Here is a 15,891-nt window from a genome sequence, read left to right on the forward strand (position 1 = left end):
CTTTGGAGATATTCAGAAATTGAATATCTCATTTAAAAATATCTCATTTAGAATATAAGAACAAAAACCACCTAAAATAATCACTTCCTTCATCCTTCGTTCATGGAATTCAGCAATGTCCTCCTAGTGGGAAAGTGGCAAGATTAGGCATGTGCTCTGCCACAAGAGGGAGTTAGGGGTCTTCCGTGGTCAAGTAATTTTCTGTTGGTTCATTGTCTAAAGACAACATGGTAGCCTTGGCAGTTGGCTCAACGGTTGGCAGTGTTCCAGGGACCGTTACGGCAGTTGTTAAGGCTGTTATGGCAGTTAGTGGTTGGTAAATTCAGCCCCTACCCTGTGCCCAACCATATGTCCAGACCTTCCTAGTCCTGAAGCCTCCAGTCAGCTCAGAACAAAGCCAGTCTGAAAAGTCTTCTCCCTGTCACCACTGCGATCACTTGAGCATTTATGCTCAAAACAGCTCCCTGACAGGAAAACGTTTGTGTTCCTCCGGAATGTGAAGGAAGGTTCATGGTTTTTAAAATTCATGAATTGCGTGGAATGGAACGTTCCTTCTCCGAGTACAGGAAAGAAACAGAGAGGCTGTGTCTTTACGACATCCAAGCTATGGGTCATCTCAGGCGGGAAGAATCTAGTTAAGCCAATTATTTGGCATGGTATAGACCTCTTTCCCTTCCATTCCAAGAAAAGGTTATAAATTTTTTTCACTTTTCAATTCATTGCATTGGATTTACTTGAGAATATTCAGACTTAGGCAGCCAGCTGGAGAAATTCAGTTTTTCTTTTTTCTATTTAAAAGTATTTAAAGTCAGTGATTTAGGCTGGGTATATGATCAAAGCAAAAAATTAAAAGATTCAAGTGGTCTGATTTTGTTTGGTTTTTTGTTTGGTTAAATACAGCTGTGAGGATAGGTTCGAGCCTTGGGAAATTGTGGAGTTTATCTTTTACCATTCTTTTCACCCTTTCTATCTTCTCTCCCACCTTCTTGGGCCTGTTCCTTCCTGTCTTCTGGATGTCAAATCTCCTCATACCCAAGATCAGACTTCAGTTCCCCACCAAAGCATAGTGAAGGATCTCTCTTGCGCTGCGTGTTCTCTCATCTACACTTTTGAATGAAACCTTAGCACATCTGAGTTTGAAACAAAGACATTTGATTAAATTGATTTACAATCAGATTTTAGTAAACTCTCATGTCTGAGTGTAGGAGCACGCAGCACACTCTCTAGCTTTTTGACCCTTGGGAGATTTTGATAGCCCAAATGAATACTTGGTGGTGGCATTTTAGGAGCACAGTATTTTGGCAGCTGGTAGAATGGGGTGAGTTGGAGCAGGGCTTCTCGGCATTGTGAGTGGGTAGTAATCTATGTTTGTTACTGTTTTTGAAGTCTTAAATTTTGTCCCTCCATGTAAGCAAGTCAGGGTGATAAGATGCACCTCGTTTTCATTATGTTTGAGTCTTTTTCATTTACTTAAGCCATCTCTATTTCAACTGCCTTCCCTTCCTCATACAGAATACTTAATAGCATGTCTGTAGAAACTAGAATTACTGTTTGATGATAGTGTATGAAAAATACCTACAACAGACACAGAATTTTCTGAAGAGGGAAATTCCTCTTTTATAAAGAAATCATATTAAAAAACATGGATTCTTTTTATCAGTTAAAAATATCCCATTTATTCCAAAATTGAAATCACTTTTAGTTGTATTTATTAGCTGCATCAGGTCTTAGTTGCAGCATGTGGCATTTTTTTGTGTGGCCCACGGATTCTCTAGTTGTGGTTCACGGGCTCAGTAGCTGTGGCACACATGTAGTTGTTTGCTCTGCGGCATGTGGGAATCGTGGTTCCCCAACCAGGGATTGAACCCACGTCTTCTGCATTTCAGGGTGGATTCTTAACCACTGGACCACCAGGGAAATCCTTATATATTCTATATCATCACTTGAAAATAGAAAATATAAAGGAGAAAGTAAAAAAGATAAGCATGATCCCACTTTGGAGAATAATCACTGTTGAACTATTAACATTTTGAAACATTTGGAACTTTTCAGATATTTTCTTTTGCATTCATAGTCATTTTCAAAGATAAATGAGCAATATTGTTTTATGATTATTATTTTGTAACCTGATTTAATTCACTTAATCATTGTAAGTATTATTTGTATCATCATTTTAAATGGGAGCACATAATTCCTTTGCTTAAAGGTATTAGCATTTACTTAAGATCTCCTACTAATGCAACTGTTCACTCTTAAAAATGGCCAAATATTGCATTCTGAGATTTACCCTTGCTGGAGATACAGTACATATTGTTTTTGAAGAGGGAATTTTCTAATGTTCACTAAAAATACTATGGTCCTAGGTTCTATCTAGTTTTTCAAAATTAACTTCAGGGAGAGACTAAAAGCCTATAGAGATTTAGAGAGGGATTGGCTCTCCTTTTGGGTAATAGTTTTTCAGTAAACTCAAGGATATCTTAAGATCAAATGAGAATAATCAAGGGTTTCCACACAGACAATGAGAGCCTTGAGTATTCCATTCAGTTTTCAACTGAGGTTTAACCTACAAGGGCAGATTTTTAACTTGACTATGCATTTTGTGTCAACTGTATGTGTTTCAACATTTAATATGCAAGTATCCTTAGGAATTCTATCCAGACTACTGTTGAATCCGAGTTACTGAAGGGCAATTTAAGCAAAAGATCAAGGACACCTCTTTTATAGTAATGGACTGGGAGTCCTGTTCTGCCTCCTCATTCCTGGGAACACTGTTGGGAGACTGGCATGGAGAATTCCCACAAGAGGTTGTAACCTTTTTTATTAACCTCAACAGCCATCTAGCCCTTGTGAGATAACCTTAGCTGGTACAAAAGGTTAATCGATGACAGTTGTATGTTTATATCGATGTATTTTCAGAACAGAAGATTTTCATTAATTTACTGTGGATAGAGCAAAAATACAAATGAAAAACCAGTATACTTAGAAATGTTGCTGAGTCTCTATTTGTTGAGGATGTGATAGAGGTGGAAAGAATCCAGTCTGGATAAAATAGTGCTGGAGAAGCTGACCATTAAGGGTCCTTTCAATATGAACAGCTCAGACACTAGGAAACATCTCTTGGACAGGACTGTTGCTAGTGCAGTATATAGAATCTCAGCTCCAAAATTTGTGTTTGACTTCTAAATGTCTTAAATATTCTTGAAGAAGTTTAAACACATTATTTTTTAAAAATTTTCATCATTTATGCCCTAAAATTCTCTGGTTACTGGGTGTTAATGCAATCAAGTGTTTTAGTATTATCTTCAGCTTACTGATTACTTCTGTTCTTGGTGGTTTTCTCTATCAAGGCTGTCTTTTGGGATTGGTGAAACTGATTTCCAATTTACAGAGAAATTAATGGGCCAGTGTCCACCTTTCTTCTTTTTTTCTCCTCTCTCTCTTTTTCCCTTTTTATTCTGCCATCATCTTCTCTTTTATTACCAGTATTTCTCCTTCACTACCCTCTTCACCACTCTTCTTCCTTCCTTTAACTCTTCAAATTCTACTTCTTTCTGAGGTAATTTTCTCAAAATTGGGCATCTGTTATGTTTCCCCATCATTCTCCAGCATGATTGCTGGATTTTCTGGCAAGCTCTGTAGGCTCTGCAGAGTTTATTCTTTTGTTTAGGGAAATGGTGGCCTAGAGTGGGATCCTCAGTTTTTCTGTGCTTTGATGCCCATCTACTTCTTTGCTTGAGTATTACCTAAGGGTCCAACAAATGCTTTTGATCACAAGAATAATGTTCAGACTTTCCCCCTATGAAGTAAGATCCCTTTCTCATCGGAGTAACTGAAGGTGGCAAACATCTAACCATGAGCAACTTTAAGGCCAGTTCATCATAAAGTGCCTTTTTAGTGTTGTTTGAAAAATAAGCTGTTGCTATAGGATTTTAATAAAACTGGCCACATGCCGAGATGGAAAGCATGTGGTCATCAACTACAAAGGGAGCTTCAGCTGAGAGGGCTCATTTTGGGATGAAAATTGTCTTCCTGTTTTCTTACTACATCAATGATACAGCAATTTCTTTTATAATTTCCAGTTGTGCACAAGCCAGTCAGCAGAAAAATGAGTTTCCTTTCCTCACTAGCTGAGAGAATATTCTTTTAAAAGGGGGAAAGAAAGATAAAAAAGAAGGAATGAAAGAAAGAAGGAAAAAAACCTATGGCAAAAAGTACATTAAAAAATCCTTCCCCTCCACTGGTTTCAGGGAAGAGAGATTAGTTTGATATACAGTTGGTTTTTCATCAGGCACGTGAGGTTACTGGGGGAAACTGATGAGCGCTTTTTAGTGATTCAGTATTGCATAAGTAAATATAGCCTCATTCACTGACCATTTATCTCTTGTTTATTTCTGCTTACAAGCTAGAAAAAGAATATCAGTTGATCATTGGAATTTCACTTAGATTTTCTCATTAAACTGTTCACACATTTTATTTCTTTTGGATAGGGAGAAGAGAGATTACATTCCAAACCTGCAAAAACAAAAGAAAAAGTTCAAAGATTGCAAGGTCTTCCTCTTCATCATCAGGGAAGAAGCTTCAAATTAGGCTGTAGATTTTCTACTGATGTGCAGCTAAATTCAGGGTTTTAAAATGTAATAAAATCATTGTGTATAACAAGGTCAGGAAATATGGTTAGGAACTTTCAGTAACATTTGATGCCAAGCCTTCCCAGTTATATTTGCAAAGTTGGAGCAAGGTCAAATCAGGACTGCTTATAGAATAACTGAGGTAGGAATGTGAGGATCTGGAAGCTTGGGCTTCTACCCAGGATTTATCTTGGCCACATGGGTGAATTACCCAGGATGGAACAGTTAGTTCATATACCACAGCTTTGTAAATCGAAATCTCTGTGCATGTAGAATCTTGCAGACACTCGGGATAGAAGGGGAAGAGACCAACCATCAGGTAATTTTTTTTTTTTTTTTTAACAAGAACTGTTGTCTTAGAGTGTGTTCCCTAGGAAAGGGGACCTTACCTTTAAGGGAGTGAAGAAAACAGGATTGGGCAGAAATAGAAATTGAACTGCCCCAGAGTTGTAAGAAAGATTTCAGCCAGTCCTTGGACTCATCAGAGGAATCCCTTCTTTAGGCTAAAGGGCCACACCTTGGTACTCCCCTACATTCACCAGTCATTACATAAAAACTGCACACAGGGAGGGCTCTAACCTTCAGTGAGCACACTCCCTTCTGCAGACAGCAGTTCCCCAAGAGGGGCAGCTAGGAGCCCTTAGCGGGCAACCATTGCCAGCAACAACACTCTCAGGAATGTGGTTTCTTTTTTCTTTTCATTTATAAAACAGAGCCAATACTATCAACTTGATGGGATTAATATAAAGAGTAAATGAGCTAACCCTTGTAAAAGACCAAAGCTGGCATGGTAAATGCCAAGAGCTTAATGCATATTAGCAGTTATTATTTAAATAGCAGCAATTTAATATTGCTAATACTATTTGTAAAAGCATTATTAGCCATCAACCTCATCTGTCTGAGCTAGTGAGTATGTATTTTCTGGGTGCAAGATGCAAGTAGACTTTTGGAGAGTGACCATGTCTCTGAGATGAATCATGTTTTTCTTATAACAACCAAATGTAATCAGTCATGTGCTGTTCTGTTGTTGTATGCCTTCACTCTTGGCAGACATGTTCTGACACAGACAGAGCCCTTTTATGTCAAACAGTGTAAAAGCCATAGGTGAGTTGGATGCTTAGATGATGCCTCCAGTGTTTCTAAGCCTGCTGCCTCCTTGGGAGAAAATAGCACTATCTCCACAATGCAAGTGCCCTTGTTGAATAAGGATAGCAGAAGGAAATGATGACTTTTTTGGGAGAGGAAGAATATCATTGCTGTTGTTCAGTCACTCAGTCATATCTGACTCTTTGCAACCCCATGGATTGCAGCATGCCAGGCTTCCCTGTCCTTCACTATCTCCCGGAGTTTGCTTAAACTCATGTCCACTGAGTCTATGATTCCATCCAACCATCTCATCCTCTGTCGCCCCCTTATCTTCCTGCCCTTAATCTTGTAGTTTAAGCTTTTGCAAATTCTTGTATTCTATTAAAATTCTGTCTATCTGACATTTGTCTCAGCATGAAAAAAAGTAAGAATATAAATACTGGTGTTCACTTTTATGTAACATGAGGATTAATTATTTTTTCAAGGTAATTACTGATTGAAGTGGAGACCAGGGAAGCCTATAGTTCTCAGTTCAATAATTATATTTTTAATTATAAATACTTTTATTTATTTATTTGAAATTGTTTTTTTTCCTCAGTTCAGTAATACCTGATGTTAACTTCAGCAGAAATCAATGTCTGCTTATTATAGTCCCAAGAGCCATTGCAGGCAGCTCTACCTTTTAAAATAAATTTTAGTTCTAAAATTAAATTAAAATCTGGGTCTTGGCATCTCATAAGTACTGTGTACTCCCAAGTTATTTCTATGAAATGTTAAATAAAACATTTATTGGATACGTTACCCTGTCACCAGGCAGGAGCTATTATTCCTCTGTAGATGGAAGGGAATCATTATAAGATAATGAAAGGTGAGAAGTAGTTACTGCAAGGAGTCAGCCAGAAAGATTGTATGGCTCAGACTCATTATAGTAGAAATAACAATCAGAAATTTGTCCTGATCTTTGCCATGAGGGAATATAAGCAGCTATTTCTGACTGCCTGAGGCTAGTGATTCCAATAGCAGTTCAGGTGAATCTACAAGGTTAAAACAGAAGAGGGAACAAAAAAGATCTGATGAGCCACAAGCCAGTTCCAGCCACACCAGTAATGGAGTAAGAGGTTGTGAAGAAGTAGGTACATGGGGAGGTTCACCTGTATGTGTCCATGGGTGTGCACAGCTGTGGGCATTCTTGGACATTTGGGGTTTGATATGTCCTGGAACGACTGTAACAACTGACTTGGTTGGCAGGGGCCACTTTCAATCCCCAGAGAGTGGTAACTTAAGGTGATAACTCAGATGAGGTGTTTGACATCTCTGGTGAGTACAGCCTCTGTCTCTATAAGCTGGCATAGTCTTACCAGATGAAAATGTCGAGAATGGTACTAGTGACAAGTTTTAAGGATTTAGGGACCCAGCCATTTTCTAAACTACAGCCAGCCTGGGATCTGGGGATCTGGTTGTCTCCTGAACTGCAGCCAGCTTAGAAAGTTTTAAAGTGGAGGAGTGCAGGCAGCAGCAGCAGAGGGAACCCCCAGTGAATTCTCTAAGATGACTGGTTGTTAGTAGGATTTTTCTGTTACAGGAACATTTTTTACACTCATCTAATCTGCTCTGAATAGAGACTTCACTGTATAGTGTTCTCTATGTGAATGCCAGACAGACCGTAACCCAAACACATATGTTAAAACACATGTGCACATATACATACTTGTGTGCCTGTCCCTCTGGGAGCGTTTGTAGAGATTCTAACTGTATGAAGTATGTCAGGGCCACATGAATGTGGGGCACAGACTGCCACATTTCTGATGGATGGGCTTCCCAGGTGGTGCTAATGGTAAAGAACCCACCTGCCAATGCAGGAGACATGAGACTCCAGTGTGATCCCTGGGTCAGGAAGATCCCCTGGAGAAGGACATGGCAACCCACCCCGGTATTCTTGCCTGAGAATCCCCATGGACGGAGGAGCCTGGCAGCTACAGTCCATAGGGTCACAAAGACTGGGACCTGACTGAAGTGACTAAACATGCAAGGACAATGAAGGCAAAGGCTTTTGTCTCTTTTGGTCAGTGATATATCCCCAGTACCCAGAAGAGTGCCAGCATAGACGTAGTATTGCACCATCTGTAACAGCAGCACCAACAATACTACCAGAACAATTACATTAGCAAACTAGAGAATTTCCTTGCATGAGGAGCACTTCAACTTAGGAAGAGTACTTAGCAGGTTGCTTGGTCTGTGTTCCTGAATTATTTAATAAGTGGGTGAACTTTTGTATTAGTCTAGTTTTATTTCTTTTAATTATGAAGGTAATATCTGGCCATGGTAAAAAACACACACACACACATATGCACATTAAAAGAAGAGTATATAATGCAAAGTAGAATTCCTCATCACTCTGGCCACCAGTCTCACTTCCCAGCAACAACTAGTGTTTTAAGTTTGTGTGTGTTGGGGAGAACATACTCTACATTGCCCTGTCCTTGCCCTTGCCTTTGTTGTGTTGAATGTCTTTCCTTATCAGATCATATAGATTTACCTCATTTTTTTTTTCAACACAGACATAAAATATCCATAGTATTGTATCATGTAGATGTAATTAACATAACATTTAATTGGCCTCCAGTAGTTGAAATCTGCTTCATTCTGAGTCATTTGACATTTCAAACAACCTAACAGTGAATATCTTTGTCATGCCACAGTGGCACCAGTGACAAAACCTCAGTGGGAATGGTGCCTTCTGACCCACCTCTGTGCAATGCAGTTGCCCTGATTCTTGCACTTTAGTTTTTGCACACATGTCCAAGTATTTCTGTAGGATAGATTTCTAGAAGGACAATTGCTGGCTCAAAGGCTGTGCTCAATGTGAATTTTCATAGCTAATCTCCAAAATGTTGAATGATGTTAATATGAATCAACTGATTAGTCATTTGTTGGAGTCTGTATTAGCCAGAGAAATAGAATATCTATATCCTGCTGGTTCTCTCTTAATACACACACACACACGCATGCATATATATACATACATACACACATATATATATATATACATGCACACACAAACATATATACATAGATCTGTATGATCTGATATATATATATATATACACACATATATATGTGTGTGTTTGTGTGTATATACAAAGGGATTTAAAAAAATTCTTTATTGAATTTTTACACTATCATTTCTGTTTTACTTTCTGGTTTTTTGGTTGCAAGGCACGTGGGATCTTAGTTCCCTGACCAGGGATTGAACTCGCACCCCCTGCATTGGAAGGTGAAGTCTTAACCACTGGTTCGCCAGGGAAGTCCCTATAGAGAGATTTTTTATAAAGATTTGGCCCATATGATTATGGAGGGTGAAAAACCCCAAGATTTGCAGTTGGCAAAGTACAGACCCATGTACTAATGCCTTAATAAGCTCCAGTCCAAGTCTGAATCTGAAGGCAGGAGATGGATGTCCCAACTAGAAGAGAGACAGGCAGAGAAAGCAGATTCTTTCCTTACTTACCTTTTGTTCTGTTGAGGCCTTCAGCAGATTGGATGAGGTCCACCCACATTGAGGAGAGCAATCTGCTTTACCCAGTCTACCAATTCAGATGTTAACTTCATCCAGAAAAGCCCTCACAGACAAAGCCAAAATAATGTTTAATCAAACATCTGAGCACCTTGTGGCCCAGTCAAATGACAGATAAAATTAACCATTGCAGTGTCATTCACCAAAGATTTAAAATACGAAGCACATGCTACTCACTTTAAAAATGCAACTTGAGACTAATAAATGTAACTTTTATTTCTATCTTGTTTGCATGAGTAAACACACTAATGATTTGTATGTGTTAAATTTTGCTTTCAGATTCTTAGTCTTTGGACGCTGTTAATATTTAGAGCTAGTGAATAAATTCCACCTTTTAAAACACTTATTAATGTATTATGATAATGCCAACCCTAGCTCCTGGCATAATGCCCTCCCATGAAAGTCTAATTTAACCTTCCTTTTGCATATGTAATCTTGCAAACATCAGTGGGTATTTTATATCCAAAGGGCTTTGGGTTCAAACCTTTAGAAATTTCCTCACTGATGTTTCTCAGCTTTTAGTTCATCAGCAAAATTCCAAATTCACTCTTGATGATTTTTATAGCTATAATAGTCATTCAATTTCATTTATAAATGAAACAAGTGGCCTTTGATCACATACTCTTTGCAAAGCCTGATGCTCTCTGTTGAATGTTTTTGTTCCCTTTATATTTTTAAAAGCAGTAGCTGCACTAGAGACAGCTTGACCTTACCGTGAGAAATAGCATTTTATCATGAAACTTGGCAGAGCCTTCAATTTCCTCCCGTTTAATATCTGTCAGTCATTCCCTTTGTCCAGGAAACATTCTCTCTGCTCTCCATGTGAAAGTTGTTATCTCTGGTGGCAGATACAACTTCTCTGGGGCCAGATCATCCTCATCCTACAGCTCAATCATGTAGCATTGCCGGATCCCTGTGGAAAACCAATCATGTTCTTTAAAGTGTGGCTGGAAAGTTAATGATGCAAAAGAAAGACTCTGGGTCCCCTACACATTCCATTAAGTTCCTTCCCACTTCCCATAAATTGTGTGCCAATCTTTTTGACCCTGCTGATGAACCCAGCTGGCATAAAATAGAGGCTGAAATGAAAGGAAGAGGTCTTATTTTACTATATCAAAGTATTGAACTGGAAGGGACTTTTAGACTTTGTCTAATCACATACCTTCCTTTTAAAGACAAGTAAGCTTTGTCCCAAAATGGGAAACTGATTTGACCAAGACCACCCAGCTCATTGGTGTCAGGGCTGATTGGGGCTGGAAAGCATATATTTTTATTAACTTATTTAATTGGTACATAATTTGCATACCATAAAATGCGCAGAACTTGTCCAGTTGATGCATTTTGACAAATGGATATATCTATGTAATCATAGCTAACACACCCACATCCAATCAAGATATAGAACATTTCATTACCCTGAGAAATTTTCCATATATTCTTTTCTAGTTGGAAAGTAGGTTTTTCACTTCTGATCTAATGTTTTTGCCTCTAGTGACCTTTTCACCATTACATAGGTACATTCATCATTTGGTGGAAAGACCCCAGGGCTGGAAACAGGGACATGGGTTCTCCTTCCAGTTCTTGTTCAATTAACTGTATAATATTAGGCAAGTAGTTTCACTGAGTCAATTTCTCTAGCTATTATAGTATGGGGTATGCATAGGGAGCTAGATTGTGAAAGTGAGAAAGCTTGCCTTTGGTTCTTCTACCCTTCTTCTCTGAAATCATTCTTATCACCCTTGGACTGTGAAATGTTGCTAGTTTTAACTCCAGCTTCATTCTGTGCATTGTTTTGATCTAGCTAAGTACCATTAAAAAGTGAGTTGAGTTGTCCATCTTACGTCAAGATATGTTCCTGGAAATGCTTGTGTTTAATAATCACAGTGACATCTACAGTTTATTGGAACCTACGCTGTATATCAGACATGTGTTTAGTACTCTATATATGTTGCCTACATAGACGCCGCCTTACAGGAGCTGTGTAAGGTTGTTGGGTTTTACATAAGGCCAGTCTGAGGCTCAAGTAGGTTAAGTTACTGGCCCACAGTTGCACAGCTAGCAAGTAGCAGAGTTTGCACTGAGACCCAAATCTGCCCAACTCCACAATCAGGACACATTCCATTCCCTTTCCCTGCCTCAGGGAAATCTTGAAGATGACAGTGACTTCACCCAAAGGGATAACTCTTTGAAGGTAAAATTTGAGGTAGCGTATCTTTCTGGAGGGAGAAGGACGTCTGACCAGGGAGCTCATGGACAACCTATGCATCGCCCCAGTGCTGTCACTGTGATTATACTCGTGGTCCCAGGACCACAGTGAGAAAGCCCTGTGAACTGCACACTGCTTTGCGTGAGTCCTACTATGTTTCACTGGGTTTGGGCAATTTTATGCTCTGGGGTTTGGACTCTGTAAGATGGAGCAAATGGATTTTGGAGGTAAGGTGTTATTACAACCAATATTGCCTATAAAAATTGAGATTCAGGCCAGAGTATATAACTCTGTTAATTACAGGAAAAGGGAAGGGAATCATCATGCACTCACCGAAGGAAGGAACTGGCTGAGGACCTCATGCCTGCTAAAGAGGTTCTCTGTCCTCTTTCCCACAACAGAAAGAGAGGTGTCCTGATTTAAGGGTGTGAACTGAATTTTAATCATGCACGCACACAAAAATGCTTAGGAAGTTTTGCCTGAGAGAATACTGAGAGTTTCAGTTGGGGTATCTAATTTCATTCATATACCTTTGCTTCTAGTTGTCTGGGTTGCAAATTTAGCATAGTATTCTTTTTAAAAAGCCCTCTTGGCTATTGCGTTTTTCTGAAGTAGTACAGAGGAGACTTTGAAAAATAAAAGCAACTCAACAGATACAGGGACCAAATTAAGTATAGCACACATAATTCAGAACATACTATCCCATTGCAAAGGATATGCAGGCCCCAGGAGAAACAACTGAGAACAATTCTGCCATGTGGTTTATGGGAGGAATCTAGGTCTGTCTTAAGAGCATTCCGGGCTCTATCCTACTACTGATTAAAACCTCCTTTTGGGTAACTTCTTGACCTTGGACTTGCTGAAAGACGCTCTTAGGCAATGAATCAGAGTGCAGTCCTTAGTTTTGTTGGTAATGCATAGATATACAGGCCACCCTTTGGCTAGTACCCAGAGGCAGCTCTAGAAATGCCTTAGTCATTTTTGAGCTGAGCTGAGTCTGGAGACAAACTTTGGCCTTTGAACTTTGGAAATGCTGAGGCTCAGTAAACTTGATTAGTTTTTGTGTTAATGAACTTCCACAGCTCCTTCTTATCTTTTAAAGAAAGCTACCTGAGGTCAGAGCCCTGAGACTTCACAAAAGCAGATGATAAAGCATGCAGTTGCATTCACAACAGAACAGTGGAGGCTTTGAGGGGTTGTTTGACTATAGAAGTTCATACCCGTCTCTGGCTTTGGTCAGCGGAGTACAGAAGCTTGATCATCTTTGTCTCAACAGTTTTAGCCTTTAATGGCACAAGGATATCAAGATAGGACACATCTCAGAGTATGAAAGAAAAAGAGGATCAAGTATGTTTGTTCACTGAGGGATAAACGATGGAACCAAATCTTGAGAGGTAGCCCCAAACTCCAGGCTGACATAACTTTCCAAAGAGATAACTTGCCTCCTGACCAAATAAATAAACCAACAAGCCACTAAGGACTAGAGCTCTGAAGAAAGGCCCCAGTGCTCCTGGGTCTAAAGAGTAGTCATTTACATCTGCTAAATGTGTAAGCAATAGGACTTGTTTTGTGCAAAGGGATATGTTTTTCTTTTACAGTTCACAAAATCTGTCAGTGCTTCACCAAAGAATATTCATGTTTGACTAATGTCTGAGAATATTCATTTATGACCAATTCATTCTTTTGACTACTCCATCAAAGTGTTTCCTGGGGTCTATAGCACAGAGGTACAAGGACAAGCGGAACTGCCCAATACCACACCTAGCCTTTCAGGCTTGTCGTGGTCCTGATTATCTCTATGCCCTTGAAAGCCTGTGGGTGGCCAAGTGGAAGAAATCTCTCTACAAAGAGATAGCCTAACCCAAGACTGGGTTCATTTAATGACCATCTATAAAGGCATGGCTATTTGTTACCATTCTGTGCTCTCTGATACTGGAGATCAGGAAAGTCTCTTGCTTTTACCCAGAAGATGCCCTACTGTGCCTCAGCCATCTGTGTTCTCATGCCCTCACTGGCCAAAAAGATACAAGCTGAACTGTGAGCTACTTTAAGATTGGAGATCAATGATTGAAGCCTTGAATAAAAAGTCTAATGTAATTTTAGTAGTTATGGGCCAACTTCAGGTTGTCCCCTGTTCCTGAGCCATATGCGTTCATGACCTTGAGGAAATCAGTTAGCCATCCAAAAGAGGGCATTACTAGGTGTTGCCTGAACCTTAATGATATTAGCAAGGCTCAAGACAATGGCTGCATTTTTGTTTAAAGGAGGAATACAGTGAACCCAAATAGGCTTCTTCTATAATATCAAAAATCCCCCTTCCCACACCAGTTGTGAATCTAACTTTATGAACAATGGTTGTTCAAGTTTATACTGAACATTTTGTGAAAAGGAGGGTATAAACCCTCTAGGGATTAAACTAAATCTCCTTAGATCGAAGACACAAGGAGGGGCACAAGTTTCATTTTTCTCTCCAGATTCAGAATCCAGACATTTTTTTAAAAAACAAAAAAACTGTGCATTCGTTTTCTCTGAAAATGACTTCTTTGTGCTCTAGATTTCTAGCTCAGAGATAAAATTGGATTCTTTAAAGAGGCTCAGAAACTAATTTTAATAACCTAAGGCTCATCAATAAAGGACAGAGAGTATTTTGGATACCATTTTATGATCCTAGTTCTAGAGACCATCATATCATGTTCAAAAGAAAATCTTTCATCGTTGCTTAATATCCATTATTGCTGCTATGTTGCTTCAGTCGTGTCTGACTCTGTGCGACCCCAGAGATGGCAGCCCACCAGGCTCCCCCGTCCCTGGGATTCTCCAGGCAAGAACACTGGAGTGGGTTGCCATTTCCTTCTCCAGTGCATGAAAGTGAAAAGTGGAAGTGAAGTCGCTCAGTCGTGTCCGACTCTTAGCGACCCCATGGACTGCAGCCTACCAGGCTCCTCTGTCCATGGGATTTTCCAGGCAAGAGTACTGGAGTGGGGTGCCATTGCCTTCTCCATCCATTATTAGGCAATACAAATTAAAACTTTTTGTTCTTCTTGCCCATGAAAACTACTAATTCTGGTCAGTTAAATGGAAAGTTTCTTTTCAGTGTAAAATCTGAATAAAAAAATTCTTAGAGAAAGGTATTTTTGTGTTTTAAAGTATATTTTTGAATATTTTGCAATAAGCTTAAGCACTCAACAGTATTATCTGAGATAAGATTTTTCCTCACCCCTCCCATCTTGATTTATATTTTACTTAATTGTTTTTAGTTTTGGAAATATAGAGCAGTATGAAAAATAACAAACTATTACCCAGTACTCACTAACATTTATTATATTTGCTTTTAGTATTTTTTAATTAAAAAATAAGACATTTTAGGTCAAATCGAAGTCCTCTTTATTCGCCATATTCTGTCTTACCCCATTCCCAGGGTAACTTGCTAATATGAATTTAAGAGAATTCATAATTTAAGAAGACACACATCTTGTATTCTCAAAATATTTCTAATATTTTTATGTGCATACTTATCAGAGGACAATATGTCCTGAGGAACATGTATGTTTTAAATGTATAAGAGGGACAGTTTATCCTACATTTTTTTGGTATATATCATCTTACAAGTTGCTTTTCTCGTTCAATATTGATTTCACTATGAATGTCTTGATTAGAGGGCTTTCCAGGTGGTGATAGTGGTAAAGAACCCGCCTGCCGATGCAGAAGATATAAGAGACAAGTTCGATCCCTGGGTCAGGAAGATCCCCTGGAGGAGGGCATGGCAACCCATCCCAGTATTTTTGCCTGGAGAGTCCCATGCACAGAGGAGCCTGGTGGGCTACAGTCATAGGGCCAAAAGAGTCGGACATGCCTGACGTGACTTAGCACACACACACACACACACCTTGATTAGTGGATAAGCCTTATTTGTTTATATTATTTATGACATATGACATATTTGGAATTACTTATACCATTTTAGTTTTTTTGTTCTTGCTTTTCCCATTTTGCTTGCTTTTCCCCTCTTCTATTAGATGGTTACATTTTTTTATTTTCCATTTTTTTTTTTTTACTAGTTTGAAAGTTACACATTCTATTCCTAGTCCTCTAGTTAGGTAGCTTTAAAATTTTGTTATACATAGCTCACATTATTTTTAAATAAATACTAAAATTAATTTATACTCTTCTTCTAAACAAGGAATTTAGCACAGTTTTTACTACAAACAATCCTCTTGGGTCTCCCATAGTAATTATTGTTTAGAGTTGTAGTTCTACCTTGTTTTTAAATACAAAAGAGTGTTTATTATTGTTAGTGAACATATTTTTACATATAAAGTTGATTTGTTTTCTTTCCTCACCATTGCTCTTGAATTCCATCTTTCGTTTGGGCTTCCTATTCTTTCTTGCTGAAGTCT

This window comes from Bubalus kerabau, chromosome 4 (genome assembly GCF_029407905.1).
Source record: "Bubalus kerabau isolate K-KA32 ecotype Philippines breed swamp buffalo chromosome 4, PCC_UOA_SB_1v2, whole genome shotgun sequence".
Lineage (NCBI taxonomy): Eukaryota > Metazoa > Chordata > Mammalia > Artiodactyla > Bovidae > Bubalus > Bubalus kerabau.